This window comes from Ixodes scapularis, unplaced genomic scaffold (genome assembly GCF_016920785.2).
Source record: "Ixodes scapularis isolate PalLabHiFi unplaced genomic scaffold, ASM1692078v2 PGA_scaffold1__304_contigs__length_218370807, whole genome shotgun sequence".
Lineage (NCBI taxonomy): Eukaryota > Metazoa > Arthropoda > Arachnida > Ixodida > Ixodidae > Ixodes > Ixodes scapularis.
This window is the reverse complement of record NW_024609846.1, coordinates 38,980,178-39,001,586: the sequence shown is the minus strand read 5'-3', so window position 1 is coordinate 39,001,586 and position 21,409 is coordinate 38,980,178. Positions and strand designations below refer to the sequence as shown.

Below are 21,409 nucleotides of genomic sequence, written 5' to 3'. Positions count from 1 at the left end.
GAACGTGACGTAAGGCAGCACCTCGTCCCCCGCCTTGCGCTCTACGTCCACGCACTTGGACGTCATGACGGCTATTGTCTTGTTAAACCGCTCCGTCAGCCCGTTGTTCTGCTTGATGGCTGGTGTGGCTGAGATGAAGAATTTCTTGCGTCATCTGCGTCATAAACAATGACCACTGGTCTGTATTGAGTACTTGAGGAGCGGCACGTCGTAGGACGGCGGACTCGACGAAGAACTTGGCGACCTCCACAACAGTCCCCGACAGAAAGGCTATTGTATCGGCGTATCGTGTTAAATAATCAGTGGCTACGATTCTCCAACGCTTTTCCAGGGTTGACTGCGGAAAGGACAAAGTAGATTCATTTCGATCTGCCGGAACGGCGCAGTTGGCGGAGGAATTGACTGCAGGAGACCTGCCTGCTTCGTCGCGGCGATTTCTTGGGTCGCTGGCACTCGTGGCACGATCGTGTGTAGAGGTGAACGGTCTTTGGGAGCTTGGGCCAATAATACCTCTCACAAATTCTGGCCAGCGTACGGCTGTGGGTCGTTCTGGTAGGCTTGGAAGATCTCGTCTCTAAGGTTGATAGGGATTACCGAAAGCCATGGCGAGTTGTTTTCTACGATGTTTTCGCTGTAAAGTACACCTTCTCCGATGACAAAGGTCGGCAGGGTTCTGGAAAAGGCACGGGGGATAGTCGCCCCTCGTGCTTCGAGGTGCTCGATTAGCGCGCGTAGATTATGATCGTGTCTTTGACGTTGTGCCACGTCGACGGTGTTCACGGAGCATGCAAGGCGCTCGTCGTCCTCGTCGTCGCTGCTGCCGGGAGGTGTCTCGACGGGGGCTCTGGGCAGGCAGTCGGCGTCGTTGTGCTTGCGGTCTGACTTGTATACCACAGTCATGTTGAAATCCTCCACTCGGGCACTCCATCGAGCGAGGCGTCGTCAAAGGTCCTTGAGGTTCGCAAGACAGCAGAGCGAGAGGTGGCCCGTGACTACGCTGAGCGGGCTCCTGTACAAGTACTGAATAAACTGCGTGATTGCACAAGACCGCAGGGAACTTTGTTTTCAGTCGTGGAGTAATTTCCCTCCGCGTTGGATAGTGTCCGACTTGCGTAGGCGATGACTCGATCGGGGCCTTTTTGCACTCGAACTATGTATTCCTCCAAGTGCTGCGTTACTGGCGTCCGTGTGAATCTCGGTTTCTGCATCCTAATCGGAGTGGCCAAGAACAGGAGCAGTCTGGAGTCTTCGTTTCAGCTCGTCGAATGCCTGCTGCTGCTCCTCAGCCTATTCGAACGTGTCGGCGTGCTCCGTAAGGTTTTTGAGGGGTGCATAAATTCTTGCAAAATCCCGAACAGAGCGCCGATACACTGTAAAAAATTCCGTAAATAAAAGGATAGGTTCTCCTTAATCGCTACTCAGAAGTCGTCCGGAATCGTAATTAAGGACAACTTGTCCGTTCGTCTGGAATTACAATTATCTCAACAATTTAGTAGAGAGCCCACGACAAGCTTAATTGCGTTCTATTAGATGTAGAACATTATACAATGCGTCACATACCTGAAAAAACAACCGCATCTCAACGTGCGAATGATGTTGATCGGGGCGAAGCTCTAGTGGTGCTGCCCAGGGCCGGTTCAACACCCACCAGGGGGCAGGCGTTTATCCAAAATTTTAACCCGAGAAGAAGAAGAAGAAAGGAAGGAAAGGGGGTATAGCCTTGTGTGTAGTTCGCGCAGGAAATTCTCGGGAAAGGGGAGGGGTGAGGAGAGGGGAGCTGGGCTCAGCTTAGGGGAGTGTTATGGGAGTGTTGGGTGTGTGTTCTAAATTTTTCCGGCGTCTGCTGAGCGGGAGCCTTGCGCTATCTTGCTCGAGCTGATCGCGGAGAGTGCCCGACAGTCTAAAGCTATACTTCTTGACAAGACTTGGTTATGGCTAGGGTTCTCTGTTCTCAGATAAATCAGATAAAATTCTAAAAACACTTGCCAGTAAAAATTTGGCAGATTCAGATTTGTGAAAAAAAAGAACTCATAATTTCGGGACTGGAAATTGTTCAAATCTGACCAGTTTTTATATTTTCTTGTGATCGTCGGACATGCTTTCCATTTCCTTATTTATTATTCAAACTTTTGTTTGTAAGCGTCACAAAAGGGTATCCTTAACACCCCCCCCCCCCTCCAACACAAGAACTAGATACTATCGCCGACACAGTGTTAGCTATTACAAGGCAGTTGTGACCATTTCGTCGCCCCAGCAGGCACCCTCCGAAGCACCGCGCCTACCCTGTGCGGCAGAATATCATACTCTCTTTGTCGTCTGCTAGGCGAAAAGCAGATGCCGCCTCAGGGTTTGCCGTTGTTTCGTTCCCAGGCTTTTGTACGTGCTTCTTTCGGTACGAAGATTCTTCAACTCATGCAAGCAACTCGGCCGAACTTCGAATGAAGGGGACACACCAAGCTAAGATAATTGTTGCCAATAATTGCGTACGTATCTAGGTAGATTACATTTATTAATCAGACAGACAGCTGTTGACAGTCTTCCCCGATTTCCATAACTGGTTTCCAAATGCGGAATACTAAGGTTAGCATTTAGCACTACATTTGTGTCTGGTATGTGCAGAAAATTTCATTTATTTACTTCCTATTTCTTTTCAGAGTAGTTAAACCGCTGTGGCGGCGTCTGTTTTCTGCCTAGCAGATGACAGAGAAAGAGTATGATATTTCGCCTCGCAAGGAGTGCGCAGTGCTTGAAAGGGCGCCTGCTATGTGGCACTGGGGGTAAAGAACAGCCACAGCTGCCGTGTCATAGCTAACATTGCCGTCGGTAGTACAATTGTTGAATATATCTTGCTTGTAAAAAGGTTTCCTTACTAAACTCACAAACTGCTGTTTCCTACCTTACATTCATTTCAACTAAAAATCCAAAAAAACTTTGAATTGATGGCTCTTCTTCAATAAGAAAAACACCATTTTCACGGCAAGGAACCTTTATCATCAGCTTCATTTGTGTTGACCCCGGACACTGACCGCACTTTACTGTCCACGGGGCGGCTTCTTTCTTCCCAAATTGTTTCTATATGTGCTGCGTAGCAATAACTTGCGCATATAGAGTTGTACTTTCGACAAATGCCGTAGGAGATGCATTTGCTCCTACGGCATAAGCCCCGATAACCACCGATGTCTGGCCGACATTAAAAGTAGATACCAAAAAACACAGGTTTTAGGATACAATATTAAACACAGGAAAAACACCCCCCAATTTGAAGAAAAATAACCACCAAAAACACGGAACCTCAGTCATGAGTTTCGAACTTCCCAAGCTCAGGAAAAATCGTAAAACCACACGTCACCGCTCTCCTTCTTCATGCGTTTCAAATGGTCTCTGATCAGGTGCTTGCCCACATATCTTTGTACAACCTTGCGCAGATTTCAATATTGCGTACACCACGCACATGGACATGATTTCAGTTAAGGGTTGAGAGGGCTCAGGGGCGAAGGGGACGGGGGAACCTTTTTTAAGACACACTGGGTTAGGGAGAGGAGGAGGAGCCAGTAAAACTAGAGGATTTCAGGGAGGAGGCGCAGCCTCCCTGGGCACGCCCCTGGCTACATGCCTGGCGTAACTATAACTTGCATGCTCAGACTGATTCTTGTTGTCCTTTTCGTAATCATTAGGCTTTTATTGGAATGCCTAAGAGAAGACAGTTGAAAGTGAATGGGTTAGCCAAGCCAAGCTGTATCTGACTGACTCTTTTCAACTATGTGCAGAGGCCATGAGTATGACAGTATACGTGTACAGTCTCCGGCAATTTGAAAGACCCATTAGACGCTGTAATTTCAGGCGGCTACGCTGGATTCGCTTTGGCTTTGCCCACATTGCTTGGCGTAAAAAATACATATATTTTTTTTTGTTCGTCTTCAAAATAATGTGCATCCGGGCAAAATGAACTCAACACCACGCCGACAGACTCCTTGTCAAGGACATCGAGATGAAATGTCTTAGTGAGCATTTTTTCTAATGTTGCTTAACCTTTTAAGTATTTACAGAATTGTTTCACTGAAGGAGTAAGCTCGTGTGCAAACGTCCTGATGGGGTACCTCACCCCCGCTCCAAATCCCGCAGACCCGTGGGGTTATGAAATCGTGTGGGTCACACAGAAAGTGTGTGGGTGTTCGGGTCTCTATGGGTCCCCGCACAGTTTGTTTGGGTGTGTGGGTCCCCACAGCGTTTGTGTGAGTGTGTAGGTCGCATAAGACTTCGCACAGTCTGTGTGGGTCAACGGGAGCTATGTGGGTCCTGCAGAAATCCTATAGGAGCTGTGTAGGACCAAAGTCCTGTGGGAGCCGTGTGGGTAACCCATAGGGTTTCATAAACTGTGGGCAATCTGTGTGGGAACCTGTGGGGGAATGCATGCTGACATTGAATTTCACTGCAGACCATTGCCAAGAACCGGCTGGTTCTATCTTTATTTGCTGCTTTGCTCGTCATTTCTCTTGCTTTCGCCGGTCGTTTATTTTTTCTCCCCGTATGTGGTTCACTTTTGCTGTCGTCGAGATTACAGCCATGGCATCCGCATGATGCTTTTGGCCATGGAGCTTTATCACTAGGTATTCTGAAAAATATGCAGTGACGAAATATTTAAGGGAGCACAACCTTTAGACGTAAGGCTTTAACAAATGTTCATTAAAATCACATGCCACATCACTTTCATGAACAGTTTAATTTGGAATAGCCTTTAATTATGACGCACTTGAAAATTGCAATGCCGACATGCCCTATAAAATCAATAATTAAAAAGTTAATTAACAAATCTTGGTTATTTAGTCAACATATTGTGACGGTTAACCCCTTATCTATGTCCGCCGAGCCCCGCAAATGCACAGTGAAAATGGCGTCCACGTAACTCTCGCCCCTTTTTTAAAAAAATATGTTCGAATTAAAATGGCACATTCTGTATGATGCCAAACCCGATTATATCTAACTATCCCTTGTATCAAACTCTTTGAGAACAGACTAGTAGCTGCAATAAAATGCATAGCGAAAAATACGGTTACCTTGAACGAAAATTGCAGCGTCTCCTGATAGATCGAACTGCCAAAAGCGCCGTTTAGCTCTGCAAGCTGGCTTTCTCCCAACGTGGCAACCCATTGGGGGAAAGCCAGCTTGCACAAAAAAGCTGGCTTTTTTTTTTTTTTTTTTTTTTTTGGGGGGGGGGGGGGGGGGGGGGCAACCGCGTCGACCGCCCGGAAGCGGGAGAGGATGAGCCGGTGAGACCTTGAAAATCGAAGAAGCGGCGACTGAGAATAGCCACGTGGAGCGTCCCTTATGACGTACAGACGCTCCTTCGAGAGTAAACAACTTTTCTAAATACGTCGTGTTTGTTTGTTGACAGGTTCATTCAAACTTTCATGTAGAATTACCCGCTATATTGAACTGGTAGACAGTTTTTGCTAGTTCGATATAAGTGGGTTTGACTATATAGCAATTAGCAATCATCGCCATTTGAAAGCTTTTTACGTCCAGTTCCTGGTTTTGACAAGTATTAGGCTCATGGAAGATGCTGTCACCACGTCACCGTTTTCCCCAACCAAAATCCCTAGAAAAAAGTGCTGGTTATGTCCCCAACGTATTTTTTGTTTACACTTATGCCTGACTCCGCGGGCGGCTAGCAAACGCTAAGCGGGCCGCGTGTTTGAGACCCGACGTATGGTGCCCTTCTCCTATCTAGTGTTTGAGCAAGCCAAGATCAAACCATTAAAAAATAAGTACAATGCTCATGCTGAATTCAGTTTAGAGAAAGTGATTAAGAGTGTTGAAACATCCTACCAGTCATTGAGAGTACTGTTATACATCACATATTATAACCCTGCTTTTTTGCCACTGCATGACAAGTACTTAAAGCTGCTGTAATTTTACACACTACCTACTGGGAGTTCACATTGTTACATGGGCACATCGAAGTGACCAGATAAATGGGCATATTGCGCTATGATTTATTACAAGGGCATGCCTGAAAGCGGTTACTTCAACATTTCAAAGATCAGGACATTAACCCCCTTAAGTCAAAAAGAAGAAGGAAGAAGAGAATTGTTGCGAAGTGCAACAATTCTCTTCTTGAAAAGAAAATTTCAGAGAGCCTTTTTTTTGTTTTTTGGTGAAGACATCAAATATTATTCAGGGCAAGTGTGGCATGTATTGCAACTGCAAATGATTGGAATAAGAAGAGAATGCCCTACGCATTGCTTATTTCATATAGCCAATATAAAGGCCAGTCGCACAAAAAGATCAGGTGTTTGCACGTAAAGCATAAAAAAATAGCTTTTGTGTTTTACTGAGTTTACCTAATCTTCCCATAATTTTACTGAAAGCCTCCATCATTATGTTACACCTGTGTGCTCAATCCCGTCAGTTTTATGCGGTCCATCCAAAGACCACCGAAACATTGTGAACTCCCAGTATAATACAAACTAGCCACCAAGATAATGCCTCGATTAAGAAGATTTTTCAAGTAACTGCTTATGTTACATATACGTGAGATACTTTGCACTCGTCTCTTAGGAATGCCACTGTCTTGGGTGTCAGAGGCAGCCTGCTGTCCTTGTTAAGACTGGCATTCGACGGCACTTCGGTCACAGTCATCTGCAGAATGACACTGGACCCTCACAGAGCAATGGCCAGGTTCTTCACAGCAACGCTTGGCCTTATGTCCTGTTTCACTATGTTGTCACCCCAGGCTTTATACGTCACCTTGACATCAACCGTCGTAGAAATGCATCAATAAAAAAAATTAAAAGAGGAGGCGAAACCGATGTATTTGGTGGTGAGATCCTCTTTTCATAAAATGGTGCTTCGTGCATATTGATTAAAGTAAGCTTTCGTTAGTTTAACCCCTTTTTTAATCGGATCATTTTCAAACGTCCTGGGAAGCGCCCATACAACAGTGCTACGCTGCTAGAGCTATCGAGCTTTGTTACGCCTCATAATTCAGCCGCTGTCGAACTGCAAGGGGAACTGGGTGGCAAGCCCTCTTGTAGCGTCGGCTGCGGACGAAGATTATTTGGCCGGCTCAGAAAAAACTGACAGTGCACTCACGGGCTGACCGTACGCCTTGTGATTTCGCTCTTCCCTTTCCAGCCCCTACTGGCTCCTAGCCCAGCTCCTTAGATGGTGTTCCATGATCCCCCTCCCCTCCCCACCCCGCCCCCTGAACTTTTCGGTCGGCGTAATGAATAGAGAAGATGAGAAGATGCGCCTACTGATTTCGGTTGCCGGTGCAATGCGCGCCACTTTTTTACCTGTGCGCGGGATTATTATGCAACCTCGAGCGTGGCTGGGACTATAAAAATTACGCCTTAAAAGCAAAGAAGCCACTTTATGCTCCAAGATTGCTGGCGTTTCATTCCCATGTACCTGGTGAACATAGGAAGAATAGACCATTTTCAAAACCTAAGCAAGCAAGGTTGACGGTCGCCATTTCTTGGACACGAAACCTGTGATTGGATCGAAGTTTACGTGGAACGATGACGTCGCATTCACCTCTATCCACGCGAACCATTGACGCAGCGCTTGTTTCAACGCGTACTCGGGATCCGCGTTTAATAAATGGCGGCCTTGGACATGCACGCACTTTTGAAAAGAGTTTATTGTATGGGCAAAATGTAATTATTGGGGAATATGATGCTCCAAGTTTTTCTGCCGTATGCACTCAAAATGTTGAGTAGAATGTTAGAGATGCAGGTCTAAACTTTCTACAAAGAGATGTCGCCTACGATATGTTTTTCAAGACATTAGAAACTTGCTTCTTACACCACTGCTGGTGATGTGATACAGCACCAAAAAACAATAATTTGAGGCGAGGCTGCTCAAAGAGAGATCTCATTTGACCAACATTTGTCGAGATCTACAAGGTCAATGACACATTGTCAAGGCCTTTTCATCATGAAGACATTGTGCAAGCATAGAAACGCTTTCTATCCATAGCTATCTCCTATAAGGAAAAAAAAAATTACCAAATTAACTTACCATATCACATTCTAAGAAATTTAGGAGCTGATATGGATCCACCTCAGTGTGTGCTTTAGCAGCTGCCTCAGCGGATGCAGGTCCGAAGGTCCGACTGTACCAGCTGCTCCATCTAAGGTTCCAGGTATTGCAGCTGCACCACCCAAGGGTTCACCCGTGAGGCACATGCTCTGCATCACAGGAGCTGGTGCTGCTGCCACTTTTTCTGTGAGAAATAAAAAAAAAGATATATGACTTGCGTGAAAACAGTGTGCAGCACTGCCACAATATGTGCGTGGTGCTACAATAAAGGCTGAGAGTGGGGTGGCAAGTATATACCGATTCAATCAACCACGCACCAGCTTGGAGCAATGCGGCTGCACTCCTGCCCCTGTGTATAGAGGAAGAGCAGTGCCACATAATACAAGGCTGATTGCAGTTTCGTCCAGCCCATATACAGCTTCTATGACACCGTCAGTCAAAATCTTAATGGGTATAGTAAGGGTCGTGGACATGACATTTATGGTGCTTTAGCTTGTCAAAGAGAGTATGTCGAATGCATACCATGCTCCCGCAGCCAAGTATTCGTGGGTAGGAAATAGCACGGAATATTTTTCATAAAAATCTACCGCAAAGCTTCACAATTCAGGAGTGTTCAAGAAAGTTTTACAGATAATAGTTTCTTGACTACACTGGCTTAATAGACCAAGTAAAATATTTTCGGACATATGTGAAGGAGAGATGTACAAGAATCTGTGCAGTCTGCAGTTCATGGAGATCAGAGTTCGGAACAGGTGTGACAGAATTCGGCAGGACAAATATGCCAATGTCAATACTCATTTTTGCACATTAAAATGACTCTGAAAGTGCGACCAGCTACAGGGTGTATTCAGGCAAGTCTTGTGAGTGTTGAATTTTAGGTACAGCTAGAGTTCCTGTATAGGCTCCCTACGGGAGTCAGAGTTGCACGATCACGTGAGGAGCCGGATCAAGTGCCATGCAGGTAAGTAGATGTCGCACGCGCCCCGGCGTGCGTTCCCCTGCTTTTCTTCTTCTCGTCTAAGCGTTGTGAAAGATGGTGGGGGGAAGGAGAGGGCCAATAGTGGTTGCGCACCGGGCGCTTGGTCACTGGCTCTCGGGGGGAGGGAGGTGTGGGGAGAAAGGTTGGGGGTGGAGGGGGGAGATAGAAATAGATTTGTAGATGGAGAGGGGGGGGGGCGGGCATGTCGGAGTGCGTGCGAGGGGGATTAATTTAGTTGCATCGAACACCGGGTGGCCGGGAATGGAGGGCGGGGGGAGTTGGGGGTCCAGCGCTGGAGGCTGGCACGGCGCGGTGTCCGGCGATCAAGCAATCGTCCGGGGCGACCACGTCGTGTGGTGGGAGGTCCCACTCTAGTCCATCCGCGCCGGGGTCCGGGCGCGTTCGTCAAGCACGCAGCAGGTGTGCGCCAAAGCGAGCGTCCAGGGCACGACTGAGCACGGCCGTCAGGGCCCCGCTCTGCGGTCGGCGGGCGCCCGGAGGAAGTTCAGAGGGACCACAAGAGCCCGGTTTCTTCCAAAAAGGTCAGTAGGGCCCTGAGCGCGCGGTCTTTGCCGTGCCGGTCGCCCCTGGGTCTCAGCATTTGTTCTGTGGTTTTGCAGGGCAGCCCCAGTGCGGCGAGGGATGTTGTCATGGCCGCCCGGGCGTCAGCGTGTGCCGGGCAGGCCAGGAGGAGATGGTCGAGATCCGACCATTCTCCGCAGGTCGGTCATTCCGGGTCGGCCTCGTTGCGCAGGAGATGCATCCGTGCCGGCGTCAGGGCGCACCCCGTCCGGATCCTGTGGACGATTGCGGCGGCTGGACGGCCCGTGATCCGAGGTGGCTTCGCCGGTCGGTCCCCGGCCGCGTACCGCTCGTCCGGGTGGTTTGCGGCGGCCTCCCGTGCGATAAGAAGCTTGGCGTCGGCGAAGGGGCCCACGTCTGACGTCCGGAACTCGGCGGCGTCATGGACCCGCTCCGCCAGGGCGTCCGCGCGCTCGTTGCCAGGAATCCCGCAGTGGCTCGGGACCCACTGGAACGCCAAACGGTGGACGAGGCCACCGAGAAGCAGAGCCTTACCAGCGATCTCCCGTGCGAGGGTGCATGCCCCCTCGAGCCCGTACAACTGAGACAGGGCCGCCTGGGAGTCGGAGAGCAGCAGCCAGCTGTCCGAACGTCGGCTCTTGTAGTGGATCAGGCGCAGCGCCAGAAGGATCGCCGCCAGCTCCGTGGTGGTGCTGGTGGCGTGGAAGGCGAACCGTTCGCCCGCGCCCAGGTCTGCCCTCTTCACAAAGACAGCCGCCGTCGACGAGCCGTCGCTGGGCCGCACGGAGCCGTCGGTGTACACCCTTGCCCAGCCGGGGTAGTGCCGCTCGATGTGGCCCTCCGCCAGCTGTTTGGCCGCGACGTCGGCCGTCCTCCGTCGAGGGCCCATCGCGTCGACTCGGAGGCGGAAAGTCAGTGGATGGGGGTCGGAGTGCAATGGTGGGAGGGGAGTGATCGCCGGTGCAGGGCCTGCGACGTCCCCCAGAACGCACAGAAGCTGCCCCAAGCGCGACTCGGGCCTCTCCGCGATGCGTGCCAGCAGCGGTGCCGCGGACTCGCAGGTGGAAATGCGGATGAGGTGCCCAAGTGCGCGCTTTTGGAGATGGTTGCTGACGGTGTTGGCTCCAGCTTCCGTGTACGTCGGGATGGACGCCGCCGACCTGGATATGCCGAGGCAGATCCTAAGTGCGATCCGGTGGACTGTCTCGAGGTTTGCTGCCTGTGAGGTGTTGAGGCTGAGCAGCGGCAGCGCGTAGAGCGCCACTGACAGCACCAGTCCCTGATGTAGTTGGAGCATCATGTTCTGGGATGCCCCCCAGGTGCTGCCGGCGAGCGACCGCAGGGTGTTCATGCGGCGCCGCATTCTTTGGACTACGCTCGCCACCGCTGCCCCCCACGTCAGCCTCCTTCCAGGACAAGGCCCAGGTGTGTGACCTTCTGCTCGTGGCTGATCGGTCGCCCCTCGATGAGCAGTGTCGGTCGGAATCAGGCCGGACGCGGGGCGTATATGAGCGCCCGAGATTGTCCGCCCGACACAGTGAGTCCGAGCTGCCTGAGATGATAGATGACGTTGTCCAGCGCCCTTTAAAGCTCAGCCACAGCCCTCCATCTTTCTCGGCCGCCCTGTCCGGTGCTTGTGAGCTGGATGCTACCACCTGTATTTATTGCCTTCAAACATTCCTCAGCAGAGAATATAAACAGTAACTGTTTGGCTAATAAAAAAAGTACACCAATAGAAATAAACACAATCTAGGACACAAATCGGTGATTTAGATTTTTCCACACCTGCACTGCAGAACACTCGATGCGCACTACCTTATTCTATGCCTGACTCCAGCTATGCCACCTGATGACGTCGAATATTGTCGTTGAATATACGGCGTTTTGATAGCTGCAGTAAACTGCTCCGCCATTGGCTGCTGTGGATACCGACGAGTGGTTTGTCACCATGCCTCAAGCGAGAAAAGCTGTGTATGGCAGAGAAGGGATGCGGCCGCACATTACTGAGTTTTCAGGGCGCGTTTTATAGCAGCCAGTAACAGCACTTTTGTAATGTCTATTATTTTAGATTCCTGCAGCCTTTGCATCGGTTTTTCTCGTTTCTGATGCAAATGCCTTTCGCCTTTTGCTTCCCCACGCTGTTTCCACGCTTCGAACACACTAGCGGGCTACCTTGCCGAGTACGGGGAGTGTGTCGCACCGCGAGCCCGGCCTCGACGGACGTCGATTGGCCGGCGTCAACCCCCGACTGCACGTTCACCGAGCCTGCGCTGCCGGGACACTGTCTTGTGCCGCCCGCGACATGGTAACCTGTGCATTCTTTACTAGTGCTCCGTGAATTCGGAACAAGTTCGCTACTTGGAAGAACTTATAACCGCGCGCGGCTCCTATATCCACTCGTAGAATAAATATAGAATTTCGACTATTTTTATGTCTTGGACCGCATGGACCGTAAAATAAATATGGAATTTCGACTATTTCTATGTCTTCTTGAACCGCTTGGACCGTCTAGTCAACACGGCAGCCCTTCGGCTCAAAATTTCGCTTAGCGCAATTGCATCGCACGCACTGGCTGAATGTCATCGTGGTAAGCACGGTGCTATGTTTCAAGTTCACATGTCGAAAACAGTATAGTTCTCTTGGAAATACTTTGCATGTTAGTGCATGGCCGGGCCGTTTACGGCCTCCTTCACTCTTAGAAAAAATGGTCTCTATAGTCCTTCCTAAAGGGAGGAACGCTCTTGTAACTTACGTTCCTTTAGAACGGGAGAAACGTTCGTCCTGAAAGCATGGGATCATAGTTCCTCCGTCGCCTACATCTCATTATGGCGGCCCCGCATCGAGCAAATCGAGCTGAATAGGCTTAACGAGGACGCTACGTGTATTGTACGCGGCGAGAGGTGCAGCAGTTCAACGCGTAGCACGTGCTTTCCGTGAACTGTATTTATTTCCGAAGCTAGCTTCTTCCTGCAGGATAAGAAACTTGCGTTCCGAAAGCAGTCACTCAGTCTTTTCGTCGTCATTACTGCGATCTTAAGCGGATACAACCGATAGCCAGTTACTTCGAGCTTCTTTATGTCTTACCTTTGCTAGTACTCGATCCGCAATTCCTTCTTCAACCGCACATCACGGAGTAATGGTAAAGCATTTGCGAAACCAAGAGCGGCTCTCAAAAGAGCAAATGCGAAGCTAACCAGAAATGATCGCGAAGCGTCAAAGAAGGTTAAATCGCTTGTCAGCAGATGGAAGTCTCAAGCAGAGTAATTACAAGTAGCTAGGCTAGGTGGCGCTACGTACCGCCCGATTCATGTGCTATAAAACTATTTTTGTTTAGTCAAGCCATCACGCACATGAAGATAGATTACGCATACCACTAGCATCAGCTGAATATTAACATTGAGCGCATACACGTACACGACACTTACAGACATAAATACAACAGCACGCTACTCTCAAGCTCTGCGTTTCTGCCTTTTATACTGGTCGTTTTGAACGTATGGATTTTCTCGGGACCACCTAAGCAATAATTAATATTCCCCGCATGCTAACTTTTTTTCAGTAATTTTATATCTCTGAGAGTGTTTTGAATGAATCTATTAGTAAAATGTAGACGCCCATGCCGTAATTATTTTAAGCCAATAAATAAACCCGCTCCACTGCGGTTCCAAACCGCGTGTTTGTCTCCCCGTACGGCACTTCGTAGCTAGTGTTTCAATTGTAGCATTGGCTTTTCTATTTGTGCTGTTCGCGTGCGGCTGCCATTGTCGTTTTGAATTAATCTTTGTAGAGGGCATATCCACTCAGGTACTATCGCGGACAATATGAGCTGAAACAGCGCTCCGGCCGGCGCACGGCACTACCTGCGCCGCCTGCCGCCTTGCTCCGCACACATGGCGCACACTCAGTCTGAGATATTTTCTTACTTGCGCTCGCTGCGCAACTGCGCTCTTCCGGCTGTCTGCAAGCGAGACGGCGGGTGCGACAGCGGGCATGTGGGGTAGGGCGGCGGGGGGAACAAAAGATTACACTTGTCGTTCCCCTCTTGGTATGGATTTACTTTACTCTATCGTGCAAATTCCGTAGAAAAAACGCTGACTGGTGAAGAGAAAATATTGGAGTCTCTTAATTTTTCAACTGCGATTATCGTTCTTGAAAATCATAACAAAAGACGTGGCAGGTTGTTTTTGTTTGATTATAGGTGCATGCACAAAGTATGACATTGTAAATTATAGGCCAAAATCTGTATGCCGGATTTAGTCCGGCTCCAAGGTATTTCTTTTTTCTGTGTCATTAATCACAGATGTTAAAAAAAAAAACGGTAAGCATACATGTTACTGAGAAGGTTTTGTAACCTTGATTAGTATGAAAAAAAATCAAAAATATTATTTCTTTATTACTGGGCCCACGTGTTTGTTTAAAGCAAAACAAGAGGACATTGTCAGACACGAAAGATTAATAGTCGGCGTGGAAGTTCAACTGCACTATACAAGAAGATCGGGATGAAGGAGGCACCCCTCAAAAAGTATGCGTGGTTAAAGGAGTCAAACAGTGTGTCGCAAACGTAGCATCAAGCTTTGTTCGAATCGGCAGAAGTCCAGTTCAGGGGTTCCTGAGGCGCAGTAAAACTTGCAAAATAATTTAATACCACGTCATTCTTCCCTGACCCGCGACCACGGCTCTCGTCATGTCTGGTAAGAAATCATAGAGCGCGGCCAGGAAGTCTGGCTCAGCCCCGAAGCCACTCCCATTCACCTCTGATTGCTTTCCACGATTTGTGGGCAGTGGCGCGGTGGAGGGGACGCCGTGGCATGGCTACCTTGATGCGCCTCCAAATGTTTTCGATGATATTCAGATCGGCTCCTTTTAGGGGCCAAGGCAGCTTCGTCAGGCAGCGCTCCTCAAGGAGATACGAGCGTGACAGCGCATTTTCCACTTCGGCGCTTTCTTGAACTGCACTGAAATGCATGTTAGCTGAAAACGTGAACATTGGGCTAGCAGACGACCGGAAGACCGCAGCGGCGCAGTGAGCGCAAGTGATAATTTATCTCAGCCTCAGTGTGCACCATGTTTAGGGAGCGATGCGACAGGCGGCGCAGGTAGTACCGTGCACAAGCCGTAGCGCTGTTTCAGCTCATATTGTCCCCGATAGTACAAGCGATGCTTTACGGGCAGATAAATCGCTTTTCGATCAACTTGAATGCAGTCAAAGTAAGCTGGGAAACGTCTAGCGCTCATCCCAGCGTGCCACTTGGAGGGCAGTTTCTCCAAAAATCATACTATATTTAAGCAACAAAAGAAAGGATAGCTTTTTTTGTCGATTTTACCTACCACCCTCCCTTCATATTAAAATTCAGAATTGGAAATAAACGTACCTTTCGTCATATTTCAATACTGTTCGGTACTTTTTCCAGAGTACAATCGCTCTCGAGGGGGGCGGGGGGGGGGGGGGGGGGACGAAAGGACATCGTAGACGACAGTCCCATTGGCCACTGTACGATAGGAGCTACGGTTCAGGCCAACGTTCCAACGCGACTATCCGATAATGCAATTAATGCAAAGGTGCAAGCAAGCTGGACAGGAATGAAAATAACAATCCCTAGAGAAGGGGAACAAGGAGGACAAAGGACAAGCACATATCTCCAAGAACAGCTAGGTAACTGCTGCGCGCCCGGAATAATCACCATGTCCTGATATCGAACCAGGGATCTCTCCATTTAAAGTGGAGAGCTTTACCAACTGAGCTAACCAGAAGTTAGACGTCAGTAGAGCAGACGGGTTTTATGAGGTGTCAGCAGTCTAACACCAACAAGGGTGAACGGCCTGTATTTTAAGAATATTATTATAATGCAATGAATGCGAAGGTCCCAACGAGCGGGTCAAGAAAGATTTTTTTGGCAAAGCACCTGTCAAATATTTGTGATTGAAGATTTCTGTTTCTACTTTGTCCCCTTTATTCCACTTCTTTAGGGATTATTATCATTATGGCTTACTGCGAGTCGATCGATTGCACCGTAGTCCCTCAAGCGGTTTTAAACTCTTTAATGTAAAAGGGAATGTCACCCTTCAACACTCCGCCCCCTCCGATCATAGCCCGACCAGCGGCATCAATGCATGACTGTTTACGTCATCTCATCTTGTTTTTATACCCTCGCTAAGTGAATACACGTTCACATCGGTGATAATTCCAGTCTTCCGTCCACAACGCACATCACTGTGATCGCGATGTTGCTGCTACGTTGAGGACAAGCAGAAGTGCAGAACCAACGTCAATTGCCTGTTGGCATTCAGCATCGGAAAAGAGAACCGCATGCAGCACAGAAAACACTCAGGCACATGGCAGCAAAACCTGCCTGTCTTGGACGGAGTTACCGCGGTTCCCATAACGTTGTCAACATCGGAAAGTCGTTTCGCAATCTGGAGGCGGCCATCTTAGCCCGGTGTACGAAGCGTTCTTAGCGGTGCTCCGGAACTTCGCTGTTTCTAACGGCTTAGTATGCTCTTTTCATAACCTTTGTAGTAAAAATGTCAATTTAACCAATATGTTCGGCACGTTTGGACTGGAGACGAAATACATGCGGCCTTCGCTGCCGTTGAGGCTCTATAAACTCAACAACATTTATTAAACAATGCGCGCAACGTGCTCTAAAAATGAAAACGAAAGAAGTTGGAGCAGGAGGGCGGAAACTTTCTCCCATGTACGTGGAGAAGTAGAAAAATATGTCTTTTCTCCCTTCTTCTCGTGTCTGCTTGGGTGTAGGTCAATAGAAGGGAGGAAAACGCGCCGTTGCAACATTTTTCCTACTTTTTTTTATTAAAGTGCACACCTTGGTTAGAGCATATGCAAGGTTTGAACTCAACCGCCAGCATGGCATGGGGCTCTCTCCTTCCCTGGCGTGACGTCTCATGCAAGCCATGTATTTAGAAGTGCAGCATGTCTTCACATACATAACTGCTAAAACCCTACATCACCACGTCCTTCACCCATGTATCTTGGGGCAGGTAAATGGCAAGCCGACTACATACAGCAGGACCCGTGCTTTGCAATCCCTGCCACATCATCATACGTTGCCTTGAAAAAATAGATAAAATCTAAAAAAAAACATATATATATATATATTCCCTGGGCCAGCTGCTCTGTGTATGTCTTTTGTTACGAAATATATGCGTACGTTGCGTTGCATGTTTCTTATTACTAATTTTGTACCACATGCTGTACAACTTTTTGTTTCTCACTTTGATGCGCTTTACTCTGTTTTTTGGGTGCGCACATAAGTTGGTAGGCGCAAGTCCATAATTATTGTATAGCGCAATGTATTCATGTCTGTCTATTTCTTATTATTTTATTTAGTTATTCTACCAAATTGTTGTGCTTGTCAAATTGTCTAATGGCAGATTTTTGACTGGAGGTCCGCAAGTGTAATTTTCTGAAAATAGACATTTTATTCATTCATTTATTTAAACCTTCCCAGGGTTTTGGCTGCTGCTCTCTGACCCCCTTGACAAGTGCTCCAGCTTGGCAATGCAGAAACTCAAATTTTTATATCAGAATTTCTCAAACAAGTAATAAAGTGCTGAGGAGGGTCTGTAGCATCTTGGTTTTCCTGTCGGAGTCTTCCACTGCCTCGACCAACCAGTCAAGGCACCTGCGCCAGTCTTTGAAGCCAAGGTTCTTCCAGTCTTGGCAGCGATGAGTGTGGTGTCGATGAGCGTTGATGAGTCACAGTGTAGCAGAGTTTTGGAAGCACTGCGTTACGCGTTAAGAGAAGCGATGCACTGTTTGGGGAGATGTCGTATACCATCCGCGCTTCCTCAAATGGCCTGACCTGGCACAGCGAAATGTGCATGGCCGCAATCGTTCTTATCATGACGGTCTTTCTATCATGACCCCGTCACGATAAGAATGACAATCGTTCTTATCATGACGGTCTTTCGGGAAGATTCGTGCGGAGTTGATCAGTGCTGCCTTCGACACACACTTGTCAAAGTACACAATATGTTTTCTGTAATGAATGCTAACTGGTCGACACCCTTCTGCTGTTAGGAACGGAGTCACAACTTGCTGACTTACCTTGGGCAGATTCCCAATCACATGTTGTGAATGGGGTCTAACACAAACCAAACAGGCGAGTAGAATGAACGCTTACTTGCTTGTACTTGGGTATGGCGCTTATCACAATAATTATATTGCTATCGGTCTTCTTATGCGCCCGTCTATGTGACACTGTAAAAAGTTTTTCATTTCATGACGTCGCATCGTTAGGTTTGAACTACTCTCTTTGTTGCATGTCCCAACTGCGTCATATTACAACCAGGCAACAGTCGCAAGAAACCCCTCTATGGCTTGCCAGATCAATTAGGGGCCAATCATTGGCCTACCCTATCATGTGCCCCTTCTGCTTCTCCGCTCTCGAGCCTATCAAACGCTATACCCACATTTCGTGCTTATCTCAACCTTAGAGTCAGTGGGCGCTTGGTCGGCATATCATGTTGGTTATTCTTTGTTAACTTTCTTATTAATTCCCGGGAGCCGGAAATATCCAAAGTAAGGATCCTTCATAGCAACCTCTATTGTTTGTTATATCTACCTAAAAAAAGTTATCACTGAATCAGCAGCACCAGTGTTTTGTCTTTTCTGACTTGCATTGCCTCCCGATTCCTAGATCTTATGCAAGATGTTCTTAGTGCTGTCTCTTTTTGCTGAAGATTTGGGGACTAAACATTTTTAGTTAGAAACTATCATCATAATCCTTCTTCTATATTATGTTCCCCGTGGTTGTATAAGAAATTCGCACAAATCACGTAGCTTCGGGTATGTATTATAACAATGCGAATTACATCAATGTCCCTAGTTTGTAACGTTTCCTAAGATGTTATTTCGATCCCTATCAAAACTGCTAAATTCGATCCGGTTACCGGGTAATTCTCCAGAAAACTTAACCTTAGTGTCAAAGAAAATATTTGTTTTGCGATATTGATTGCAGTTTTGAATATTTTGTGGATTATTAGTTAAATAGTTTATTATCTTGATACAAAATATTACCGGGCTTCCAGACGTTTATTTTGTAGAGTGCAGCACTTCGGCGCCAGTTTCCGCGTATAGCGGCGTCGGCGTCGCCGTTGCTGTCGGCGTAACTGCGCGCGTTGAGTTATGGGAGGTCAAAGACCTATACACAAATTCGATTCCCCGCTAAATTTAGCGAAGGAACTGAATCGGACTGTAGGTCTGTGATGTCCCACATTGCAACGCTGCGCATTCAGTTTCCACGCTAAATTTAGCGGGGAATCGAATTGGTGTTGAGGGAACGTGACGTCAATTCTTCCTGCTAAATCTAGCGGAGAAACTGAATTTGTTCATGCGTGTCGTGATACGAAGTCATAGTACCTCATTTTACCCGATAAATTGAGCGGGAAAACTGAATTGGTGTTGAGGTCAAGTGGCGTTAATTTTCAAGCTTACTTTAGCGGGGAAACTGTGGCAGAAGGGAGTGGTATGGAGGAAGAGGAAGAGGGGAGCGTACGAAAGAGGAGGAGGGGAGGGTACGCAGGAGGAGGAGGGTACGAAGTAGGAAGAGGACACGGAAGAGGAGGAGGGTGCAGAAGCAGTGTATGAGGAGAGCGATCTATATTTGTAGATATCTCTATATTTCTTTCCCAAATTATTCAGCGCTGTATATCACAAATCAAAATACATCACGAGCTGCGCTCTAATTAAGCATTACAGGGATTTGTAAACGTATTTTATTTTTTATTATCATTCGCTATATTCTAGAATGTACCTCACTAAAACTGAATACTGACTATAATAGACTTTTTTTTTCTCGTGCTTATCACAACATAAATAATGTTAATTGTGGAGTGATTTACGTCTCCAATAGCATGCTCTCAATTGATACAGTCTTCTTTTGTTTCCGGACGAAGATGTATTTTAGTGAGGGCTGCTATTCTGCAAAACAAAATTGAAAGAAGTGCTACTTTTTGTCTGTAAGCCATGAAAAGTAATTAAAAAAGCACAGTAAGATTTCCTTTTTCAGCACATCCACGTTCTGCTCAAAAAATTGGTATATGTGCCAAATAATAGCGCAGAAACAAATATAAATCGCTGTGTTTTTTTTCAAATTTGTATAAAGTCTCGTGGCTTTTTTTTTTCTCTTTTTTATTGTGTGAAGGCAAGCGGTTAGAAAAAAGTGAAATATTACACTCGGTATACTTGTTAGTGAGCGGGTTGTTAAAGATGTAAATTTAGAAAGGGTTATATTCGTAAAGGCATGGGACGGGACAACACATCCCGTCCCCAGTCTTTACTTACATAACTATTTCTAAATTTACACTCGGTACCCTAGTGAAAAGTCATTTCTATGAGAAGTTTCTTGTGTCCAATAAACACATATAAAATCATACAAGATATATAAGAACATGTAAGAACTATACAAGAACCATATAAGAACTATATAAGAGCTATATAAGACATATAAGAACCATATAAGAAGCTTATAACAAACTTTTCCCAAGTTTCTTATATGGTGCTTGTATGGTCTTATAAATCTTATATTGTTCTTATATAGTTCTTGTATGGTTCTTCTAAAGTTATTATATGTTCTTATATATATTGTATGATTCATATGTGTTTATTGGGCACAAGAAATTTCTCATACAAATGAGAATTTTCAATAGGGTAGTTCCGATCAATCAAAATGCACTGTATTTGAAGTGTCAAGTTGAAAGGTCGACATCGCAGAAAAATGCTGAAAAATATTTAAAAAGACAAGAGAGCTGAGAGATAAGGATAAAAAAATGACACATTGCTCGGTGCATGTTATTACATTTTATTCACGTTGATCATGATCGATATTTAAACTTTTTCATATAATGTTTGCAGCTACAGACACAACAATGTGGAAATTTGCAAAAGCAGCGTATGGCACGGTAGAAAAACTCACCGAGCGTCTGACTCTGGAGTTGATGCATGCATGGCCATCGTGCCGGTCAATGTCCATAGACCTTTTGGCAACCGTCCGTTCCTCTGCCGCACTGAAATCAGATTCATCAGTAAATCACAGCGCGGTGGTTTCCGCTTCAATTTGTATCTTTTAATAAAAATCTGTCGCATCAACTATGTCAACCCCTGTGGATTAGGTTGGTTAGCTTTTTGCTTTATTGAACTTTTAACCACATCAGGGTCTCCCTTCCCATTTTCCGCCTCAAACTAGTTCCAGGTCACTCAAGAGAATCTTGGTTCAAAGGGAGTTGTGGATAGTGAAAAACAGTTCCCCTTTTGCTTGCGCTCTGGACAGGCACGTCGCTAAACAAATTATTGTAATTAATCTCGAGAGCTTTCCTTTGTAATGTCATGAAGCACAGGCTTGAGGTGCTCCCAAATGGCTCAGGGACCGTTGTTCATAGCGTTTGTGCAGGAACTCGTCATCTTCCCTCCAGCCAAGTAGAATATTACATTGGGGAGTGTAACATGCTCATAAGACGAACCGAACTTAACAGCTTTAATTTCAAATTTTCGGAGAAGACGACTTGCACTGCAGCATGTTCGTTGTGTATGTTTTGTTTAATTTTTCTGCAGGCGTTGCACTGGTAAAGTGTGTTGAAGATTTGCTGACAAAACGTTTTCAGCATCCTCTCAACATATTTCAAGAACTTGTTTTCCCTAACTACTTGGAGGTCTTTTGAAGTAACCTGAACTGTTCTTTCTCTTTCATTATGTTTTCTTCGGGACTTTGCTTGTAACGCACTGAAAGCGGTTGACATCCCACAGCTCACTGTGACTACCTTTTACGGATACCAGAGAATCTTTACAAATCCCAACACGTTCTGTACATGGAGTTCTTTGAGTTT

General features: G+C 46.9%; 1 pseudogene; it reads right to left on the bottom strand.

Moving 5' to 3' along the window:
• Nucleotides 1–9,527: 9,527 nt before the first annotated feature.
• On the bottom strand, nt 9,528–10,865 carry LOC120843186 (annotated as a pseudogene).
• Between the last annotated feature and the right edge of the window lie 10,544 nt (nt 10,866–21,409).